The following is a 22,905-nucleotide window of genomic DNA, read 5'->3' on the forward strand; positions in this document are numbered from 1 at the left end:
ATATCAAGTTTGGCTTCTAGTGGAAGGCAGACAATGTCGCCAAATTTTGGTTACTTGCATTTCCACTGCAGTAGTGAGGCCTTCTGGACTTAGAGAAGCGGCAGCATGTGTTTCTCTTCCCCTAATTCTCACCTCTTCACCCACAATGCGCCCTACTTAACTGCTTTTGTATGTGCCTTATTGTAGAAGATTTAATTTGATTATCTGATATTTCACGTAAGTCCTATATCTGGGGATACTAAGACAGCAAACTGATATATAATCAACTACCACTATTCTATCTCTTGGTGCACTTGTATACCAGAAAAAAAAATTCTTATTCATAAAGGTAGAAATCTGAACAAACCTGAGATAAACAAGGTGACATGGTGAAGACATTTAAGACTCTAGAAAATGACAAAGATATTTAAAGCTATTAGACTATGAATTAACTTTCATAAAATACTCCATATACTATGGAGTATTGACCTTTCCTCCAATTGTGTTATTTACGGAGTGGTTCGGCATATATACTAATGAGAAAGAATAAAAATGTACATTGTGCCAAAGCCTTTCCTCACTGTGACCTAATTTCTGAATAATCAAGTTTTTATCAGGACTCCTGGTATCTATAAAATTTAAACAAAAATCTAATCTAAATGATTCTCAAAAGACTCTTCCACTTTAATTTCATATGGTCATTTTGCTTCACTTCTAAGTCAATCCAAAGTTATTAAGGACAGCGTTGACTGAAGATATATCATTCTTCAATGACAAGCCACTAGGATAATTGTCTTAAGAAACCTGATATTTCTTCTACAGTAGAAAGTTTGTTTTAAGTGTTGCTTGCTAGCTAGTCTTCCAGCAGAGAATGACCCCTTCACTTGTGTATTTTAAGAACCCTGTTATTTTACATTAGTTTTCAAAGAAAATAAGTTGCCCTAAAATTTATAACCATTTGAAACATCAAATGTGTTTCCACACGATGCAATTTAGCTTCAAAATCAGTTATAAGTCTTAGAAACCCCTCAGTGTCAGTCAGTACACTGGGTCGAATGTGTGTTTTTAGATACGAGGTAAACAATTTACTTTAGTAACAAGGAAGCATTAGTTAAGATTTTATTAGAATTCTAAAAATGAATAATACGCCCAGCCCATGCCTGCTGTAATTGCTAAAATAAACTTGCAGCTCACACTGTGGTGGCTTTAAGTAATCTCTTCTCTCATTCCCTCAGCTGTATGGGGCAGCAGCTGGCCGGGTTTCCAACACCCTGGGTATGTTTACTGCAGCCATGTAACTTTGTCTCCAAGGGCTGAGGCTGTTGCTAGGGCCTGGACCACACCTTCTCTCCTGCTTACCTAAAGTCCATCAGTCATGGTTTCATAATTGGGCACTTTGAACCGCGTCAACATAGAGACACAGACAAAAATACACTTTCTGTTGCTACAGGTGTTGCAGTCTCTGCTCCTGTGGTGACAAATCATCATTCCATTGGAATCAAATGATATACTTTAAAAAACAATGTCCTGGCCTTGCTGAGACTGCTCATATAAGGCCATGAAGGTCTACACAGCAAGGATTGCACAATAACCCATTAAAATAAACATTTGCAACCACAGATAGCTGGACTGAAATCCTGCTCTGATACAAATAACATCTGGACAACTTTTGTTTGCATCTTCCAGCATAAAAAACCCTTGAGAAAAAATAGAAGGCAAGAGAGAAGACAAAAGACCTCTAAAGGTTTTATTATGCTATGGGTGTGGTTCCATAAATATGAGGGGGGTTCAGGCTTGGGTTGCCAAAACTGAATTTAAACAGCATGTTGTTTTTAAAAAATTGTAACACTGGTGAGGAACAATTCCGTTTTCTTACATAATTAATCCAGTGTGAAATAGAGTGACTGGAAAACATCCAGTGGTTTAAAAATAACTCAATTATTTATAAGTTACACAGAGCTATAGGATTCCACAGAAAAGAAGAAAGTGGAGCATCTTGGTACCAAGCACATTGTGCAGATTTGGCCCAGGCTTGCAGACATCAGCAACACTAATCTATCAGTACAAGCCTACACAGAGGCCAAGAATACTGGAATTTACTTGGATTATAGGCAAGGCTTGTGGGAAGGAAAGGGTTTCCTTCTTTGAAATGCACATATAGCTGCTACATATTAGTGTCATGTTACTAATCCTGAATGAACTGACTAATGTGTAGGAAAGAGGAATAGAAGAAACAGCGGAGGAGGCTAGGAGGAGGCCTGGAAGAGAAAGAAAAAGTGAACAGATTCCATTAAACGCTCAGCAAAGGCCATGATTCACACACCACAATGAATGGACTCTAATTTCTTTGATAGGAAGCAAAATAATTACAAGTTGAAAACTACTAGCAGATATTATATTCAATATAAAGATAAAAGAGTTATCCATAAATAAACCCTTCATGTTTCAGGCAGACTCGCAGCTAACAACTATATATTTGTGTCAGCTCCAGCTGGCCATAAAGAAAGCAGTAAAAGTTTGTATTTAGTAATATTAAAATCTTGCAAAATGTTTCACAATTATCTCCAGGGTATTTTGGCCTTTCCTCTACTCAGAGGGGCCTTGTGAAAACTGGCAATAGTCTCACAGACCAAGCCAGGAGTTAGGAGACCTAAGGTCTTTTTTTAATATGCTAGGTGGGTCTTACCAAATCATTTGATTCTTAAATGCATTTTTTATGTAAAATAAAGAAAAGAGGAAAAAAATAAAAGTAGACCTCATTTTTTTCTCTAGTTCAAATCATTTATTGTAAGCATAGTGTGTTTAAACTGTATTTATTTCCTTTAGCCTTGGAAACAAAAGAAAATATGAGACACAATTATCTCATTTGTTTACAAGGCCAAGCAAGCACAATTTTGATGTGCTAATGCCCATGAAAACAACAATAGATGTCAGCTATTTAAACAAATCAGTAACCTTAAGGAAGAAAAGCATTTTGAGAAAGAAGTTCTATATTTATGAGTATTAGTTGTTTGAAGAATTTCAGTATTCCACACCAAAATAACCCTGTTTCTTGATGAGTTATGACAATAAAAACCTTGGTGAGATGCTGTTCCAGATCTAGGATATTGTAGTTGTGTCCAACTACTGTTAGCAAAGTTTGGCTATAGTCAATAAATGTAAAACTACAAGATTGCCGCAGGGAAACTTGTTCAAACCTTTGGTCTAAGGATAAGAAAGTCTGTGATTCCCTTGCTCCCTAGCTCAAAGGTTGGATTCCTTTTCGATACTTTCTTGGGTTTCATGTATTAAATGAGTGACCCTGCCTGAACACCAGTGGTCTCTGCTCTTATGTTTATCCTAGATTCCTCTCTCTCTCTCTGTCCTGTAAAGGAACAAGTAGGCCATGGCTACCCCACTATCACTGACTGCACTGGGCAACACAATCCTTCTAGAAGTAAGGTAGAATAATTCCTGTAGACTAGCTCAGCCTGCTGTGGATGTGTGTGAGACAGGAAAGTCCACCATTGGTGTTAACGCTCAGGGATGTCTGTGTGAGCAGGACATCCAGTTGCTCCACTCATTTAACATACTCCTGTCTTATATCTACTTCCTCAAGATCTCACTGTGGCCAATGATATCATATAGGAAAGCACCCTTATAGTACATTTTTTCTTGGGAGAGGTAGACAATGGTATGTAGGCATTCCTGACTTTTCTAAGGAAAGTGAAATGGCTTTCATGAGCATAATTCACATGGCATGTATCTGTAAAGAAACCAGCAGTTCTTTTCGGTGAGGGAGAAGATAAAAGGTTCTTGCAAAGACTGTAATGTGGTGGGGGCAGTGTTAGTTCGTATGAGTTGAGAATAAAATCAAGACAAGATTTGTGTGAGAGGCAAAGGGATACCGGCAGGGAATAGATTACAAATGATGCTAAGTAATGAGGTTTGTTCTTAAAGCAAATGCAGAAATAGAAGACTTATATACACTGTGAAGAAATTGGCTACAAAAGCATCAGGAAAGACTTCCCACTGCTTTTGAAGAAAGGAATAGGTACTAAGTTTTGTGCTATTTCCTGTCCCACCCAAGCACCTATCCTTGACTTCTCTTCTGCTCATAATTTGCCAGCATAGTTTGTCTCCCAGAGAAGACACCAAGACACCAATTGCTCTCTCACCCCAACAAAAATATCCCAAAATCCCTGAATTATACAAATAAAGTCTAACCAGTGAATCCACGGATGACTTTCTATGAGGAAAGTGGGTGGTGAGTTAGGTATCGACATGGATCACTCAAAACCTGCTACTATCGTCTCTGTGCTTTGCAGAGGAGGAATGCTTGCCAGAATTGTTAAGTATTTGTAGTTACACACTTAGTGTTCCTGTGAAAACAAACTTCCTGGCACTTTGCAGGAGCCGCAATGGTTCTTCAAAAAATAAATAGAAAGAGTAGAGATGATTCCCAGATGAAATGGAAGCATTAGGACCAATGTGGACCACCTGGAATTCTTTAAACCTTTGTATTCAACAACAGCTCTTTGCACGCTCTGTGGCCTGTACTTCCGAAATCCCTCAAGAGATAGCAGTCTGGACACTACCCCTTTGTTTCAAGGGTTTCCCTGCCCTTACAAATGAATCCCCACCTGTAGTCTCAAGCTTCTGTTTATGAAATCCCAACTGTTGTTTAAGTCTTTGGGTTTTCAATGGAAAACATTCTGTAACTTGGGGATGTGGAAGAGGAAAAGAATGGATGAGTCAGACAATCCTTTTCTTTACATATATCTTTAAAGACAAAATGCGAAAGAAAATGATTTCATTTTCCTGGAGGTAGAAGAATAAACTATACAACGTTTTTCTTTAAGAAAAATGATAAAGGGCAGTAGAGATATTCAATAGCTTTCATAAACATTTGTTCATTTCATACACGATGCGCTATAGCGCCACCAAATAGAAGGTTAAAAGGACCAAGATAATTACTGGGCAACATTTTGCTAAGCTCCTAGGGATAACTGTAAGCATGCAAAGTTTGTTACACAAAGAAAAGAGGAACACACATTCAAACTGGAATTTCTCTCATCAAACTAAATTGACCTGAACTCTAATCCATTTTTTTTTACAACAAATGATATCTTCGATCTACAGTTAGTCAACCACATAATTGCCATTTCTCCCAGTCCGTCATCTAGTAAAATCTTGACTCATTGTGGGAGAAAACTCTGACCTACTCTTTCCTGTGCCCTTCGTGAGATGCAGCTGAGGAGGCCATGGCACAAAGAGAGTGATTACTTGACAATCTTGAGAATCCACTTCCAGCCAAGAGGCAGACCATCCTTATTCTTGTGACCAAAAGAAACAAATTAACACACAAAACTGGGCAAAACATATGAAGTAAGTGTTCTCTTTTTTGAACACAAGGTCACAATGGACAGTGGTATCTTTTAGGGAGGCAGGCAGACAGGGGCATAAGTGCCACAATTGCCCAAAGTTAATGCTAAGGGAGTATTTACACAACAATATCTAAGTAAGGGAATGCAGACCACTACAGTAAATGAAGAGGATGAGGATGAAAGACTTGACCTTACACCTTGACTAGATTCTGAAAAGAGCATCCACAAGGAATGAACTACATAGAAAATGTGCAGGCCTCAGGGAATGAACTCTAAGAACCTGAACCTGGTCAAAAAAGAAAGAGCAAAAGATTCTCAGATACAGCTCTGAGCACATTCACAGCAGACAAAAGTGCTTGTCCCTTATTGCTAAACTGAAAAATAACCTGAATTTTGTAATTCATGGGGTAGTGTACTGAGGGCATGCCTCAGAATCTCTTCTGAGTGGTAGAAATAACCAGTAGCAGCCTAAGCACTCCATCAGCACATGCTAACAAATTCCAAGAGCAAGGTACCAAAGAATCATTGAGTTCTTGTGATTTGTGTTTCTCAGAATAAAGTTCTCAAAAATGTGAAGAAACACAAAAGTATTTGACACCCAGTAAAATGAATCTCACAATGTCTGGCATCTCATCAAACATTAACAGTAATGCCAAGAAAGCAAGAAAATATGGTGTGTGATAAAGATAAAATTTGAGTGGACCAACACAAAACTCCATGGTGATTGAATGTGTGACAGAATGAGAAGATAAAGACATCAATAAAAATTTATAATTGTATTTGAGAGGCAGAAAAAAATAATTTCTTTTAAAATACCAAAACCCAAACTGTAAAAGTACAAGCTTTATCATCTGGAAGAAAATCCCACTGCATGGGGTAAACGCATGAAAGAGTTAAATAATAAAAATAATTATCATGAAGATATGATGATAAAATAAGACAAAACAAAGAAAAAACTTGAAAGAACCAAACATGACTCCAGAAGACAAGCAGGGTGAGTCAGCTATGGATCTACTCAGAATGACTCATTAGCTGTACAAATCGCTGGAGTATCTAAAGAGTTAAAAAAAAAAAGAATTATTAAGAGAGTAGTATTCGGGAGGAATGTAGCTGAAAGTTCTCAACTGAGGAAACCCAATAACCTAAATGTCTAAGAAACAGACAAACCATAAGCACCAGAAACTATAAAGCCAGCCCCAGACCTCATGAATCCCCATCACTCAGGACAGAGAGAAAGGGAAAACGCTCAAATCATCCATAATTTTGTTTTAATTTTTAAAATGAATGATGTTAGATGAAGAGAGGCAAGGGCAAGTGTGCTGAAAAGAATATAACCAAAAGTGTTGATCACTTTCTAACGATAATATCACCAGCTTAACTAAGAAAGTATGACAATCCCAAACTTTGGTGTTATAAGTAACAAAGTCTTAAGTACCTGAAACAAAAAAAGAAAAGAAAAAGATTAGTCACATGCAAAAGTAACTAAATTGAGAGAAGAAGGCATGCTTTGCCATTTTTACTATGAAGCTAGCCTCAACTTAAAACAGACATTAGTGTCATTACAAGACAGTTTAGTTTTGAGCCCTTCTCTATTATAACATGAACGCAGAAAGTATGAATGAAATATAAGTAAGTCAGATGACAGAATATAAAATCATAATGCCACATCATCACCAACAGGGCCTTTGTTAAGTGATGTGTGGCTAGTCACCTTTTAATAATCAAACCATGTAAAATACCACATTAATATTTAAACAAGAAAAATTCTGATCTCCCTCTTTCTCAAAAACATGTGTATGTACACAAATACACACACACACACACACACACACACACACACACACACATAAACGCAAAGAGAGAGAGAGAGAGACAGAGAGAGAGTAAAGCCACAAAATACAAAGTTCATTTCAGATTAAAATTTTAGTAATCTGTCATTAGGTTGACAGATCCAAAGCAAAAAATTGAGTCAAGAGAAATGGTAGAGTTAAGTTCTTTGATTAGGAAAAGGATAAAATCTTTGTTCTTGTCACTTCTAAAGTGCAAATTCACCAGCACTTTAATACACCAAACAGGAATAAAATCATTTAACTTAGAAGCAAGGAACTAAACCTACTTTTGGTCTCAGATAAAGGAAATGATATAAAAATTCTAAAAGGAACTCCTAAGTGTGTAAACTAAGGCTTAGAACTCCAGGGAATGTAATGCATTAATTACCACTGAACAATGCAAAATTTGCAAAACAAAATACGTACAGAAGTGAGGTCATAGCTCAGAGATAGAACTCTTTCTTAGCACATGTTATACCCTGTGTTAGATTCAAAGTTCAAAACCTCATAACATAGACATATGAAATTCTTAGGGAAAAAAAAATCTGTCAAAAGTGTGACAGCTGTACCATAGAGACTATAGAATGATGCTGACTAAAGAGGCTTTGCAAGGTGGAAACATGAAATGTTCACTGGTTAGGAAAGTCAACATTAAAGTATCAAATTATCATACTAATCTATAGATCTAGTGTAATCTAAAACAAAATCCAAGAGGTTAATTACAATACCATATGGAAATGTAGGAGGTCTAGAATAGCCAAAACATTACTATAAAAGGATAACAATTTTTAGAGCAACAAAACCTAGAATCAAACCAGTGTGCCTCGGCAGCAAGAGGAAGAGAAGAATATTGTTATAAAAAGAGACAAATTGACAAATGCTACAAAATATAAATAAATTTATTGGACAGAGTTTAACAGATTAGGCTAAAACAGTTACTAATTAGCAAGAAAAAGTTCAGCAATTCTTATCTTAATCCATAGATTATAAAATAATATAAAACTAAAAACGTTTAGAAGAAAGTCTATGTGACATGAGATTTGGAAAATAACTTTGGACTATAACACTAGCAGCATGGTTCAAGAAGGAAACAAAACCAAAAATATCAATTAATATCATTAAAATGTAGTCTTCTCCACATATATTGATAGTATTAAGATATCGAGAAGAAATTTGCATAATGAGAGAGTGTAAGCACCAAACACGAATCTGTTCTTGTTCAGAATATGTGAATAATCCTTGAGTACTCAGCAATAAAAACCAAAGAACCCACATTAACGACCAAAAATTAAATAAATAGCAAAACAGTATAATTAACAGATTTTCAATATAATCGTTAATGAAATTAAAAATAAAGCAAGAATGTTTTTAATAAACATTGTGTTAATCACAAAACTCAATGGATAAAGTTGAAGTCAATGACCACAACAAGTGTTGATGAGGCTTTGGAGGGACTAGAACTCTTACATCTGCTAATGGACCTTACTTGAGATCTGACACAGCTATGTAGTCTCTCTCTCTCTCTCTCTCTCTCTCTCTCTCTCTCTCTCTCTCTCACCACTTTTACTTATTTACTTAAGGTAAGCTTCCATGCATGTATTCACCACAGCTTTACTTGTAGTAACTCAAACTAGATACCACCTAAAAGCTACAAACAGAAATACACTAGAGTACAATAAAGATATAGAATAAATGGTTACCAAATAACAAAAGGAATTATTGGTTGAATTCTACTGAATTTCAATATGGTTTTGGTGATGGAAGAAAATGAGATATTATGTTCTAGAACATTCATATTAATCTATAGCAAAAGGAGGGTGATTGCCTAGAAATAGTAATATCAGAGGAAGAACTAGAGAGAGACATTAGAAAATTGAAGGTCAGGACTTATGCATAATAGCGGGAGTATCATTGGTGCTCATATGTAAAAATCATCAAATTTTATATTTTGTACTACATTTTAATTCTATCTCAATATCTCTGTTAAAAGATAAACATGAACATTATCATTTCAGAAAGCTTAACAAATACTTGAATATGAATGCTTAGAGTCCAAAGATTTGCTTTCTACATTTTCTCAAATAATCTTAAATATTATGGATCATTATGATAAATTTAAAAGTTATACCCACACATATATGCCTAATAATATTATATGTAAATAAATTTGGAGCATAATAATTATAGTTTATGATACTAACCACAGTTATTTGTACAATTTTTTATGGTGAGCTGTCAATAAACATTTCTTTTTCTTTTTAATCACTTCCTTGAAGACAAAAGAGATCCAAGGATTCAGATTAGATGTAACCCAAATGTTATCATGAGTCAAATGATATTGTGTGATCTGATTTAATGGTGGCTATTTCATAGGCTTAGTCTTTTGAATTACATTAGACAACCATACTGGGCTACCTTACAAAGAAATGCCTGATCTAAGGGTGAGTGCTGACCTACCTACATTTATTAGTGTTTCTCACACCGCCTGATCCATAGGAAATTTTAGGCCCAAAAACTCAGGCTAAGAAGTGGGAGACATGTCTGCAGAAAAATTTTCTCTTTCTGTTGGATTTTTAAGTGTATTTTGCCTTGACTAACTTCAAATATTGATTGTTACAAAGTGGACTGGCACTGTAATGATTGACTGATTGTAATGTATTACATACAATGAATTTTGAATACCACAGAACTAATTGAATAAGTGAAGGGAAATATTAATATTGAATTAATGGGGATGATCTGAGTGAATTAAACACAGCGGGCCAAATTCTGCCCCTGGATATGCATGCACAATTTCCATTGACTTCAATGGGGGTTTTGTTGTGTGTATCCAAGGGCAGAATCCAGCTTAATGAATTTTTTAATTGTTTTTAAATGGTGAATGAATTGGTTAAAGTGCAAAGCATCAGAGATGACTTTGTAGAAATTGCATATATCCCTGGGATATTTAAGTATGCCAGACATACATGCACATAATCTTATATCTATGAACCACTACAAATGCCATATTTTAGTTTGCAGAAAGGAATATTAAAAAATAAAAGCATTGCTGTTATATTTTCTTTACAAAAGAACAACCATCCCTTCAGATTTCTTTCTTTAGACAAAAATAACAAAAATGTTGATTTAATAATGAAAACCTAAAATAAATCTGAAACTCTGTATGGAGGAATTTATCCATATCCTCATAAAAGTCCTTTCTCAGAAATCTAAACCACTCAGATGATCCCACCCCTCTACTCTTTATGTCTTCAACTTTCACTAGAAAATATTTTGTCAAGTATTATAAATGGCAATGCTTATTATTTGATCATATATGATTGACATATCAGCTTGGTTTCTAAAAAGAAAAGGAAATCTTTCCAATAAATTCATAGGTTATCAATCCATAATCTAAGATATGATTTTTCCCTGATTGATTTAATCTTTGAGATAGGTCAGTCCTTCTTTACATCAACATATTTGGGATTCTGAGCAGAGAAATCAGTGCCACAGTCATGAAGCTTTCAACAACTATGCAAAAACATTGTCCCTTAATGTGAGCTTAATATTTAAGGATAATATAGTGTGATATATATTAAACGAGGAAAAGATATGTGTGTGTGTGTGTGTGTGTGTGTGTGTGTGTATGTGTGTATGGGTGAAGGTTTGAAAAGCTCTCCTACATAATAACAATAAAACAAAATATTGAAATATTGAGAGAGCATGTAATACCAAATTGGCCACTTTCTTTTTCATAACACCGAAGAGGGAGTTCCCGTAAGTCCCTGCCACACCCCATCATCCCACACACTATTCCTCCCATCAGGTGTTGCAACTGTCAACCATAATATATTATTATCAACAACTCTCAATGGTTATGCTTGCCATGCTTTATATGTTAGATTCCATAAAAGATATACTGACAGATGTACACACTCATCGACAAGGCAAGCATGTTGTAGACATTTTATTGCCTGAAAAGTTGTTTGTACTTTACCTTTTTACCCTTCATGCCTAAAAACAACTGCCAATCACTAAGCCATTCCTCTCTTCAGTTCAGTCTTTTCTAGAATGTGTATGCTCACAGTATTGCAACTTCTTCCTGGTCTTCACAGTGTTTCTCTTAAGCATTGTGTAATAGTTTCCTACCTAAATGAACCAGCATACCCATTCACCTCTGATTGGCAGCTCAAATGCTTTTTTTTATATTTTTCTGGCATACTGACAAGCAGTCTTACAGAGGGACTACACTGCATTGCATTCTTACCTACAGGGAATGGAAGTTCCCATTGCTCCAAATCTTGCTCAGCATTTGATGCTGTCAGTGTGTTAGATTCTGCCTATTTACATAGCTTGGGAGTGTAACCTGATTGTTATGTTAATTTGCAATTCCCTGATGACTGTGATAATAGGCATCTTTCATATGCTTATTTGCCATCTGCATAGGTCACTGCTAATACTTCTTTTCTTTTTTCCCATTTTTTTGACTTGTAATTTAGGTTTTAATTTTCCAGTTTTTGGAGTTACAGGTTCTTCTGTGTTTTGAATAACAGATGTTTATTAGATATGAATTACACACACATATACATACACACACGTCTTTCAACTTGTGACTTTTTTTACTACAATTTCTCACAAAAGATGTTTCGAATTTTTATTTTCTCATAGATTGTTTCTATAATTCTTAATATAAAATACCAGCAGCAAACCCAAGTGTCAGCAGGATTTACTCATACTTTGTCTTCAGATATCTTATTGTCTTGCATATTACATTCATGACTGTGATCTATTTTGATTTAACTTCTGAGAATAGCATGATATTAATGTCCAGATTAATTTTTCATGGGCATTTAGTGGTTATCCATTCTCTATTACACTGTATTTGCTGTATTTTTGTTCATCAATTTTGGAGATTTCTGTCCTGTTCTATTGAACTCTTTGTATTACAGTTTTGATTATTATATTTTATAGTACGTCTGGAAAATGTGTAATATAAATACTCCAATTGAGTGTGCAAACCTTCTGCTGCTCCATTTAATCTTCACTTTGTCAGGTTATTTTGTCAGATTAAAAGACTTTGTTGTTGTTATTATTTTGTTTTTTAAGATCTCCTTTACTTGGTTAAAAAGTAAGACATTGTAGGGGATGTGGAAAATAGATCAGTGGATAAACTATTTGCTGAGCAGCATGAGAACATAAACTCAAATCTCAGCGCTGCAGGAGGCAAAGAGAGAAGGACCTCTAGGGCTACTGTCACAAGTTGTCTTGATTTCTTTTCTAGCTGCCATATAAAATATTCCCACAAAAGCAATAGAAGGGAGAAAAGGTTTAATTTAGCATGCAGTTTAAATTACAGTCTATTATGGCAAAGAAATCAAGCCATAAGAAACTTGAAGCAACTGACTACATAGCATCACAATCAGAAAAAAAAAAATGGAGAAGGATAAACTCAGACTAGTCCTTATCTTGTTTTCTATATTTTATACAATCTAGGATTATGTCAAATAATAGTGCTACTCACAGTAGACAGGTCTATTTTGATTGATTTAATATAATCAATCTACTGCCCTATAGACATGCCCAGATCTGCATCTTCCAGGTGATTCTGGATTGTTTTAAATTGACAATTTCAGCTATCATACCAGCTGGCACAAGACTGAGTACCAGGTCCTGTTTCAAAATAATACTTAGAACATGATATAACAGGAGACTTAATATCATCCTCTGGCATTCATACATACATGGCAACATGTACATGCACACACAAAAAAAATCACACCCTCAAGTAAGAAGTTCTAGGATTCTTCAGTATAGAAAGTTCTTGTGAGTAAATTAATAGATACCTAAAGTCATTATTAGATATTGTTACAATAAAATATTTTCTGTTAGGAAAGACAAATTAATTGTACCAATGGTTATTGTTATCATTTATATACTATAGATTACAGTGGAATAATATACTTTACTTCCATTCTATAAAAGGCTATCTAGTCTGAGTAAGAAATGTAAAACATTAAAATCTTAAAGGAATTAACTAGATTAAATCTCTATCACTCCTATTAAGAAGCAAGTTTTAAGTAAGTTATTTTGTGGTCACTGAAGTAGACATTCATTTCATTCTCAGACCTGTGTCCGGTGTCTGTCAACTGGATGGTGAAGAGTGTTCAGAGGAACACCATTCTAGAGTGTTCCGAGGGTCTCATAAAAGGAACATTAAAGCAAGTGGTTTCACGAGATGCTTTGAATTACATAAAGAAATCCTTTAAGCTAGGCTTTTAGACCTTCAAAAGGCTCATTAAAATAATATTGATGATAACAGTCTGATTTTTTGTACTTTAATTGTTATATTCATGTTATTTTATTGTTTTATATTATTAACCTTGTACTTTTACATTTTTGTTATATAATGCACGAAACAGTTGTACTAAAATTTAAATGTCCACTGGCATGATATGATGTGTGTATGGGACCTGTGCTGCAACAAACGCATCGTATTTGACGTATCACGGTGTGCTTATGGAGGTAAGAAAAAAACTTGTAGGAACCTGTATTTTCTGTCTACCACATGCGCCTCAGCAATGGAACATGGGTCATCAAGCTTGCAAGTAAGCGTTATTACACACTATGCCCCTGTTAATATATTCTTATTAGTAGTATAGGGATATTCATTGCATATTATTTAAATCATGTTTCAGAAAATAGCAATACCCACTCAACTATCTTGTGTTTATTTACATGCAACTTATCTTTAAAATGACTTAATATAGTGGTGAAATAGTCACATGTGACTAGGGTCTATTAATAAGTATCTGGAGATATTAAACATAAAACAGAAGCCTCTCGGGAAAATGTGTGGTAACTAAGCACTGGCTATTTATTTTAACAACAGAATAATATGGGCTAAAATGGTTATGAAGTTAGGGCCATGATTGAAGAGTCAAATTATTAAGGCAGGACTGTATTACAGAACTGGATCCAATCCAAACAGCAGTCTTGGGTTATGTACAGGTGTCTAGAGATCCTGAATATGAGACTTTGGTATTTAAGATGAGTCGTGAATTGGATTCAAGAGGTTGAAGACCTGGAATACTGGACATGAGAGAAAGTTTGACAAGGATATATGATATGAAGAACATCGGATGAGAGGAAGTTGATTGTGTATTGGCTTTTGCAGAGCCAAAACCAGAGGTTTCTCTGATCCATCTGCAACACCAAATTATCATAGCCTTGATTGTCAATGTATTTTACATATAGATTCAATTAGCAAGGAAATATGCATCTTTTTATATTATCAATTAATAAATTTTAAATGGATTATGACATTTCCAACATAAAAATGTTAAATATACACACTTAAAGTATCAAAAGATTTGGATAGACTACATGTGTATATAACATGAAAATATGCTTCCTTGCGACAATGATGACTAGAAGTGAGCTTTAAAGAATTATAACCTGCCTTTTAAAATGAAAACAAATGATGTTTAATTGGTGATGTTATTTAACCTGTTCTTTTGAAAATAAATATAATGTCATAAAAATTAATGAGATTAGATACTTTTTGAAAAAACACTACATGCCACATTTTAAGATGCTTCTGGAAGGAATCTTTCCACGCCTGGCCTTGTGAAGTAGCTAAAAATGAAGATATATCTGAACAGGATGGCTGAGTTGGGAATACCTTTCTCCGCTCTCCTGCAGTTTGTGGATGAGATGCAAAGCCCCTAAAGAGACTATTAACGTTAGGTAAGAAACGTTCGTAAGTTACAAGTTGTGTAAAGAAAGAAGAGAAAACTTATTTTATCTATTCAAAAATGCAAGTGCTAGTGATTTGGGCATCAAGGGTATAGAAAGCAAATGCAATTGTTCGTGAATTCGGCCCTTGGGTTTGTAATTCAAACATAAGCACAGCAATTAGATCAGAAATTCCGACAGTGTGGCATCTCCATGACTTTCTCTGTGAAATCTAATGCTCCTCTCCTGGACATAATATAAAACATGCAGTGGGTCTGCCTTATGTAACCTCCAACCATATAATTCCACATTTGGCTTAAAATCTAAAATATTCATTTGGAAAAAAATATATAATAATATTGAATTTGAAGTCACTCATATTAAAGTATATAAGAATTTTACCTTAAAAGCTAAATGTTTTTGACTACCTGCTTTAAATAATAACTCATCTGGACCAGCTTAGTATAGTTTTGATACTGTTTCACTTCATATTCAATCTTGGAAGTCTCTGACTTTACATATTCTTTGAATTTTGTTCTTTTGATACTAAATAAACTTTGAGAAATGAATTTACCCAACTTAGCACGGCAATATTGATTTTGTTATAAAGTCAGTGCCATTTGTTAGGCTTCCTCAATGTAAACATGGTAGAGTATGCATGGTTTTATTAAGCCTCCATTAACATCATACTTCATATAATCAAACCCTTTCCTGGCTTTTGAAATCTTTCAAGGATTCAGGGGAAATATGCTTATTATAAAGAATTAATCAAAGCATCTATAATATTGAGAGGTAACTTCCCTTTGGAATAGCCCACTAGTCATTCTGACTTTATGTGTAGAGTAATTTATTAGCTCTCCAAAGACAAAGATGTCTTGGGACGCAAACAGTGGCTGCTGCTCTCATTTCAATCAGAGAAGAAAGATCTCTTTCTGAAAGTTCATGAACTCTAAAATCCTTGGCTCTCTTTTGATTCTGAAAGGAAATAAATTTAAGTAAGTTATGGTATTAATGAGAATTATTTTATTAAAACTGCTTGGCTCTGAAGTCGTATGCTCAGTCAGATGTTGTCATTAGAGACAATTATTGAGTTATTTTCTGTGAGTCAGTAGTGCTAGTTTCAGGTTAGCAGAAATAACACATGAGATCAGACGTCTGAAGAGACCTCCAGAAACCACACTAGGCTGATCTGTGTTTAGAAAGAGAACAACCTAGATTTCTCACCACACATTTTCTACTTTTTTAGAAGTGAAAAACGAGTCTCTCTTATTAAACCAACAACGATGCGGTCATGGAACTTGCTTCTCCCTCTCTGGTGACTTCTGCTTGAGATGCTACAGGCTCATCCGAGGGGATTTAGCCTTTCCCTGTCCCTAGACTTGCTCTGCTGTTCTTGCTTCAGTGGAGAGGCCTATAAAATTTCACATTATGAACTTCACAGTATCAACATTTACGTTTCGAAGCTAATGTTCTGCCAAAGAGAAAATTAAATTCTTTATTCTTAAAAAAACACTGCATATCTTCATTTATAGGTAGAAAATTGAAAGGTCAGTCTTAGAAACGTGAGTGGACTAGTAAGGAGTGGTTGGAAAAGGCTGGAGTGAGGAGAGGTGTGTTAATGGGGACAGGGCTCTCTTCCATAGGAAGAATAACTTCTCATATCATCTACCACTACTGTTCACTATTGTCAATTCATATGTCAAAAATCTGGTTGAGATGTCATGTTTCCAACACAAAGCAATGAGAAATGTTTGAGATGACAAATATATTGGCAACCATTATTACAAATATATATTATTGTAATGTGTCAAATCAACTTAAAATGAAATTTTTTAAAGTCCTTTGACAATTTCAAGTCTATTTAACGTATTAATTTAGTAACATCTTAAATACAAATGATTATTGTTGATTAATAGTGCCCATGAACCTTACAGAGAATGATTTGCAATCAAAGGTGTCATATAGAAAATATTTAGATATTGACACATTATCTCCCTGGTTAAAACACCTCTCTCTTGGAGATAGAAATTAGTTTCACGTGGATGTTAGCTTCTCCCTACTCATTTGAGACATAGACAAGAGTCATCCATCGCCAATGGCTATTAGCAAGTAATGTCAACAACAAAAGAACCCGGGATATGTAGAAAAATTTAACAAAACCAGTGATAGGTGTTATTATGAGTTACTGAAGAACGGAACTGCTACATTTACAAGATATAAGCTCCTTACTTTCTGAGTCGTATACACTTAGAATTTAAGTAGGAATGCTACTATCAAGCCCAGAGAGAAGGCAGTGAAATTAGGAGTCAAGAGTTGAGAACATATGCTTCCAGCAAAAATCCAGTCATCATCACCATTAGCATCTTCTTATATTCATTTGTATGTGTATATATTTATATACACAAATATATATTTTTTTCTTTTGAGTTAACATGTTGGTTCTGAGTGGCTATATCAAACCTAAAATGTTTCACACTGTTACAGTCTTGCATAGTTTCATATGGAAAGAGTGTTCCATATATTAAAATACATATCAGGATTCTCGGTATTACTATATTTTAGTAACTTTTCCTTAAAATAAACATTCCTATATTCTTTTCTTATTTGGTAAGTGTCCCAGAAGTTGTGTGGTTTGAATGACCACAACAATTTGATAAATACTGAACACTATTATTTCTAATATGTTTGATTAACCTTTTCTGTTTGTTTGTTTTTTGTATTTTGTTTTGCTGTGACTTAAAGTGAGGTTATCAAATTGCAAAAGGGTTTTCTTTGTTCTGATTGATTTTTGTCTCCCAGGAGTTCACAAAAGCACCACATGAGACGATATGTGTGATCACCATGCAGTCCTTTGCTTTCTTTGTTCAGTTTTTGTTAGTGATTGAGATGAAAGCTAGCCACAAAACTAACCAAGGAGATGAATTTAGAAAATAATGACGTTGGAAATGGAGATTATACCTTAGTCTGTTTTGTAGAATCGGTAAAAAGCAATTCTCACATCCATTTTCTTGAGTAGGCTTTCACAATAAAGACGATTGCCTACCACATAGTATTTTCAGAATATTTCTTTCAATTTGTGTATAAAAAGGTCAAACTGAAAATATACATGAAACCTCCGTGAAAACATCCCCTTTCCCTGTGAACACACCAGGGCTTCAGGTTGGCTCTTCCAGCATTATTTGTTTAATAGAAATATTTTCCATACCACCTGGTTCTGGCAGAAAGTCAAAATTTGCATTTATATGAGGTAGTTTATCAAATATAACATACAGGAGTCTGTTAAGTACACATTGCATTTTGTTTGTGAGAAAATCTGTTTGTATTTAATGTAGTTTTTAAATTAACCTTAATGAAAGCTTCTGAAAATTGTTGTTCTAAGCATTTGAAATATGCAACAAGAACTGGAAGAGGACATAAACATGTTTTCCATTATATGTTATCAGATAGCCCAAAATTACTACAAAGAAGAATGTGGGACTATGTTAAATTAGAAAGATAAGCAAGCATTTAGTTAAAAGCAAACGTCTTTAGAAGAGGCAAGCATCTAACACAGCTAACCTCAGACATCTTAAGCAATCTTCAGTCGGAGATATTTGAACATTTTTAAGTTAGAATACTGCCTAGCATACTCAGGAACTAAGGCTATTTGCTGCAAACATTAAATTCTCATTTCTTAACCCTTGGCTTGCCGGTGCAGCAAACTAAGGCTTCTGAAGTGCTGAGAAATGCACTTGGACTTAGAACCTGTTTGTTTTGTGCATGTTAGATAATAGTTTGCTCTCCCTTCAGGATCCATTGTGCTTCTATTTTTCTCCATATCCTCCCTGACATCTTTTTAATGTAAACACATCATAGAAATGTCACATAGGACAGTCTCACACTCAGTGATAGCAGAAGGACAGGTATTTCTAACACCCTACATTTATTATCAATTGTGCCCAAGTGTGTTTAGGACTTACGCAGATTGCTAACATCAGTCAGCACAGCTCAGCAACTGTTAAAGTGAGCCAGAGAGCATAAGCACTCCTTAAAGTAAGATGTTCTGCCCTGGCTCCAACTCAGGCTTACTGGATTCAGGATAAAGACTTTTGAAAAATGAAAGGCAGAGATACAGATGTTTGTAGAGCATCACATGATTTGAAATTTAAGAAGTTAACTTTGAAGTGTTTAAAATATTATTAAACCAAGCCATGGCCATGTCTCTAACTTGCACTATATCTTAAAAAGTATGATAAATAAGGAATATTAATTCTTCTTCTATCCAAGCAATAACTGAGGACATAGGTATTTGGTTTTGCAAATATTATCTTCCTCTGAAGTCCTGCTTATTTAGAAATAAAACAGATATGACTCTCAGCTATTGCTCTCCAATGTTTATGGATTTTGACAAAGTCTGTGTTATGCTCCCTAATCATAGAATCCGCTGCTACCTTTGATCACAAAACTCTTTGAAGCCATTGCATAACTGTTACGATAGTTTTAGAAAGAAGTTATAAAGTTCCATGTAATAAACTAAATCTTTGATTATGCAATGTAACTGTTTTAGCCTTCTATGTCCCTCAACTCCCAGCTTTAAATTTAGTTATTCATAACATGGAAGGCTGAACTGAAAATTTCTGTTGTTGTTATAATTGAGAACGAAGCACAAGGCTTCACACGTTTACAGGCTAGGTGACAGCTCTACCTTTATACTCTCACCACTGGAAAACTGTCTGTTTACTAAGAGTATACACAGTTCAAAATTCCACCTGTTCTGTCTTTGTTTGTTATTGGTACAAGGCCTATTGTACTCTAAACTACCATATTTATCAGTGATCATTTGGATGAGTGACTCCCAGTTTTGAATGTGGCAGAGGAAAGCATCAGAATCTGTGATTTGTATGCTATGCTTTATCAGGAAAAGCAATCTGTACCTCACTCTTTCTTTTTTATTTTTATTTTTTGAAAGTCTTCCATCTATCCACTATTACAGACTCACTTCTCTCTGTTGACACCAGAGCTCTTCAGATAACAGAGAAAGTGCTGGACATGAATGTGAATCTTATTCCTTTCACTCTCAACTCAGCTTAACACAATCTTCTGAGGAATAAGGATGAGTTGTCCCCTTTACTGTTATACTCAATCCTTCCATGTAACCCGAAATTAACATCTTAGTAAAAGAATAATTGCAATGGCAATGGCTGTGTTTGGCAAGTCTCATGGAAACCCCGACCAAAAACTCACAGAGAGTATCTCCATTGATGGCACTGGAAGTTTTGTTAGATAGTCTATAGCTTTTGGAGAGAACACTGAGACATGTGTGACATAACTCTCATATATATGTATGTATGTATGTATGCATGTATATATGTGTATGTTTTTTAAGTAAACATAAAATAATGTTTTCCCATTGGGTTTTCAAACTTTATAAATTTTATTTTGTCTCTTGTTCCAATCACTCTCTGTGTTACCCTCCTTTCCCTCCCCCAGATAGAGGTCTCCCAATTTTTATAATTTCCCCTCCATAGAACCTGTGTGCAACTATACTCTTTTCTACAGCTTCTTCTGTTCCCCTCCTAACATGGTCCTTTTCTACTTTCTTGGATTCAGTACTTACTTCAGCTCGTATGCTGTGATCTAAAGGTTCAGAGATAACTAGAATTCACCAATAAGAGATAATGTGTGTTGTATGTCTTTCAGGGCATGGGTTATGTGTCTTAATGTATTGGTTTCTAATTTGGTGCATTTTCCTGAAAATTTAATGATTTCACTTTTATTTATGACGAAGTAGTATTCCATTGTGTATATGTATCATATTTTAATTGTCCATTGATATGTTGGAGGACATTTAGGTCATTTTCATTTCCTAGCTATTGTGAACAGAAAGCAATTGCCATGGTTAAGCAATTATTTCTTCAGTAAGACATAGTCTCCCTAAGTGACCAAGACAGGATCAGCCCTGGTTGAAACATCTATAACTTCATTTATGGTTCAGGGAAAATCACAGAAGAGGGGAAGAAGGAAGATAGGACCACACACTAGGATGTCTGCTAATGGATAGCATCTGTAAACATGACCGAGAACTTGCATCCATGAAATCTCAAATATATGACTGCTTCAATAAGACATTCACAATGAAAGTAAAAGCTTTCATGACAACATGGATGGGGAAAATTTCACAAGGTTTCTCTCCTAGATCAAGATTACAGGCAATTGATGGCTGCCAAGAAAGGGAGAATCAGTTTCTTCAGGTATGAGTTCCCTGACAGTCCTAAACAGACCTACATATAAGCAACAACTGAGTGTGCGCACATGCGTGTGTGTGTATGTGTGTGTGTGTGTGTGTGTGTGTGTAAAACAATGATAGTTTAAGAAAAAAAGATCATGAATTTCAAAAAGACTTGGAGGACATGTGAGGAATTAGAGAAGGGATTGGGAGGATTGAAAATTATATAAATGCTGTACTCATGTATAAAATCCTCAAAAATATTTTTAAGTAAAAATAATTACATTTATATTAGCAATTTTGAGTGACTTTGTAAGTTCAAGAAAGAAGTTAAGAATAAAAGAAATGTGTGGTGGAGATTTAAGAGAATCTGTTTTACTATAAACAATTTTCTTTTAAAATTGTCTTTAGTAGAATTTAATCTAAAATGTGCTGTATAGACACCATTCTATCTATAGCTGCAATTTGTCAGTGAGGAGAGGGAAGCATTATATCTTTGTACCCATGTAAAAATTAACTTTTGTCTGATATAATTTGTTGATGACATGAACAAAAACATGTTTAGATATCTTTATGGAAATTCACATATTGTGGAATTTCCTCAAAGTCTTATGGTGCAATTTACTCTAAATTGAAACATTCTATCCTAGAAGGAGCCTTTCTAAGATGCACAAAGTAAGCAATTTCCAAGTCTCAGGAAATCCCTGAAACTTAGAAGATTCATGAAGTCCTTCCCTCTCCTAATTATGTATTCAGTAATGATTGCTAAAAAGTAGATGCTGTTCAAACTGCTCAACTGACTGTTCATTGTGCAAAAGAAATACAGAATTGCAGTTTTTATTAATTGGCACCCAGATCATGTAATAGAGTTGCTTTTGAGTAGTCATTGCTCTTTTAAATAACTCCTCACCCATATACATGCAAGTAACCAAAAAAAAAAATAATTCATTAGTTTAAATGTTGAACTTTGATATAATTGTTTCTCTGTTATGTCACTGGTTTCCTATGTGTAGTGGATAGACATTTACTCCCATCTTGCAAGTATAAGTCACACAGCAACCTTTGAATATGGACCTACAGAACCAAAGATAAGTTGGGAAGAAGTGACACGATGGTATGTATAGCAAGTCCGGTCACTAAGGAAAAATGATATGAGGGAAAAGCATCCATGGGGGTAATTCTGATATGGCTATCATCCCCTATTTGTGTTTGGAAGTGGGCCTTCTCACTTCTTGATATGAGCAATAAGAAATGCAGGTAAAGCTGAGCCATCATTAGTTTGAGAGTCTGCATGAGATATCACAGCATAATAATTTTCCTCCTTTGTGGTCTAGAGGGACATACCTACTTGATGATTCGGTGTTCTTCCCAAGTACAGATGGGCCCTGACAAGGTTGGAAGATTTATAACAAAATTTTCAGTCCCTGAGAGTAATATGTAATGACGAGAGTAATGAAATGGTGTCAAAGAGGTTACATGGCCATTGCTCTGTGTAATAATATGTGCAACTGAGGCCAATGTATGCCTTCAGGGAGAATTGCTTCCATAAGGAAGGTATTATAGTGCAAAGGGAGATGTGGCTTGTATCCTTCAATGAACCCTTGATTTGGTGGTTAAATAGAATTAAAGAGAAAATGGGATGATGCAGGTGTTGCATTGCCCTTTCTTACACCTGGGTTGCTGAAACAAAGTACAAATTAAATCTCTTGTAAAGAGCCTCTTTTGAAATCCCAAAACTTACAATACTCCCTAATTCCAAACTTCAACCTAGAGTAAGAGAAAGTCCATAATAAGACAGGACCTTAATAAT

The sequence above is a fragment of the Microtus oregoni genome, unplaced genomic scaffold, assembly GCF_018167655.1.
Source record: "Microtus oregoni isolate MIOR12 unplaced genomic scaffold, Mior012 000025F_ref0000491, whole genome shotgun sequence".
Taxonomy (NCBI): Eukaryota; Metazoa; Chordata; class Mammalia; order Rodentia; family Cricetidae; genus Microtus; species Microtus oregoni.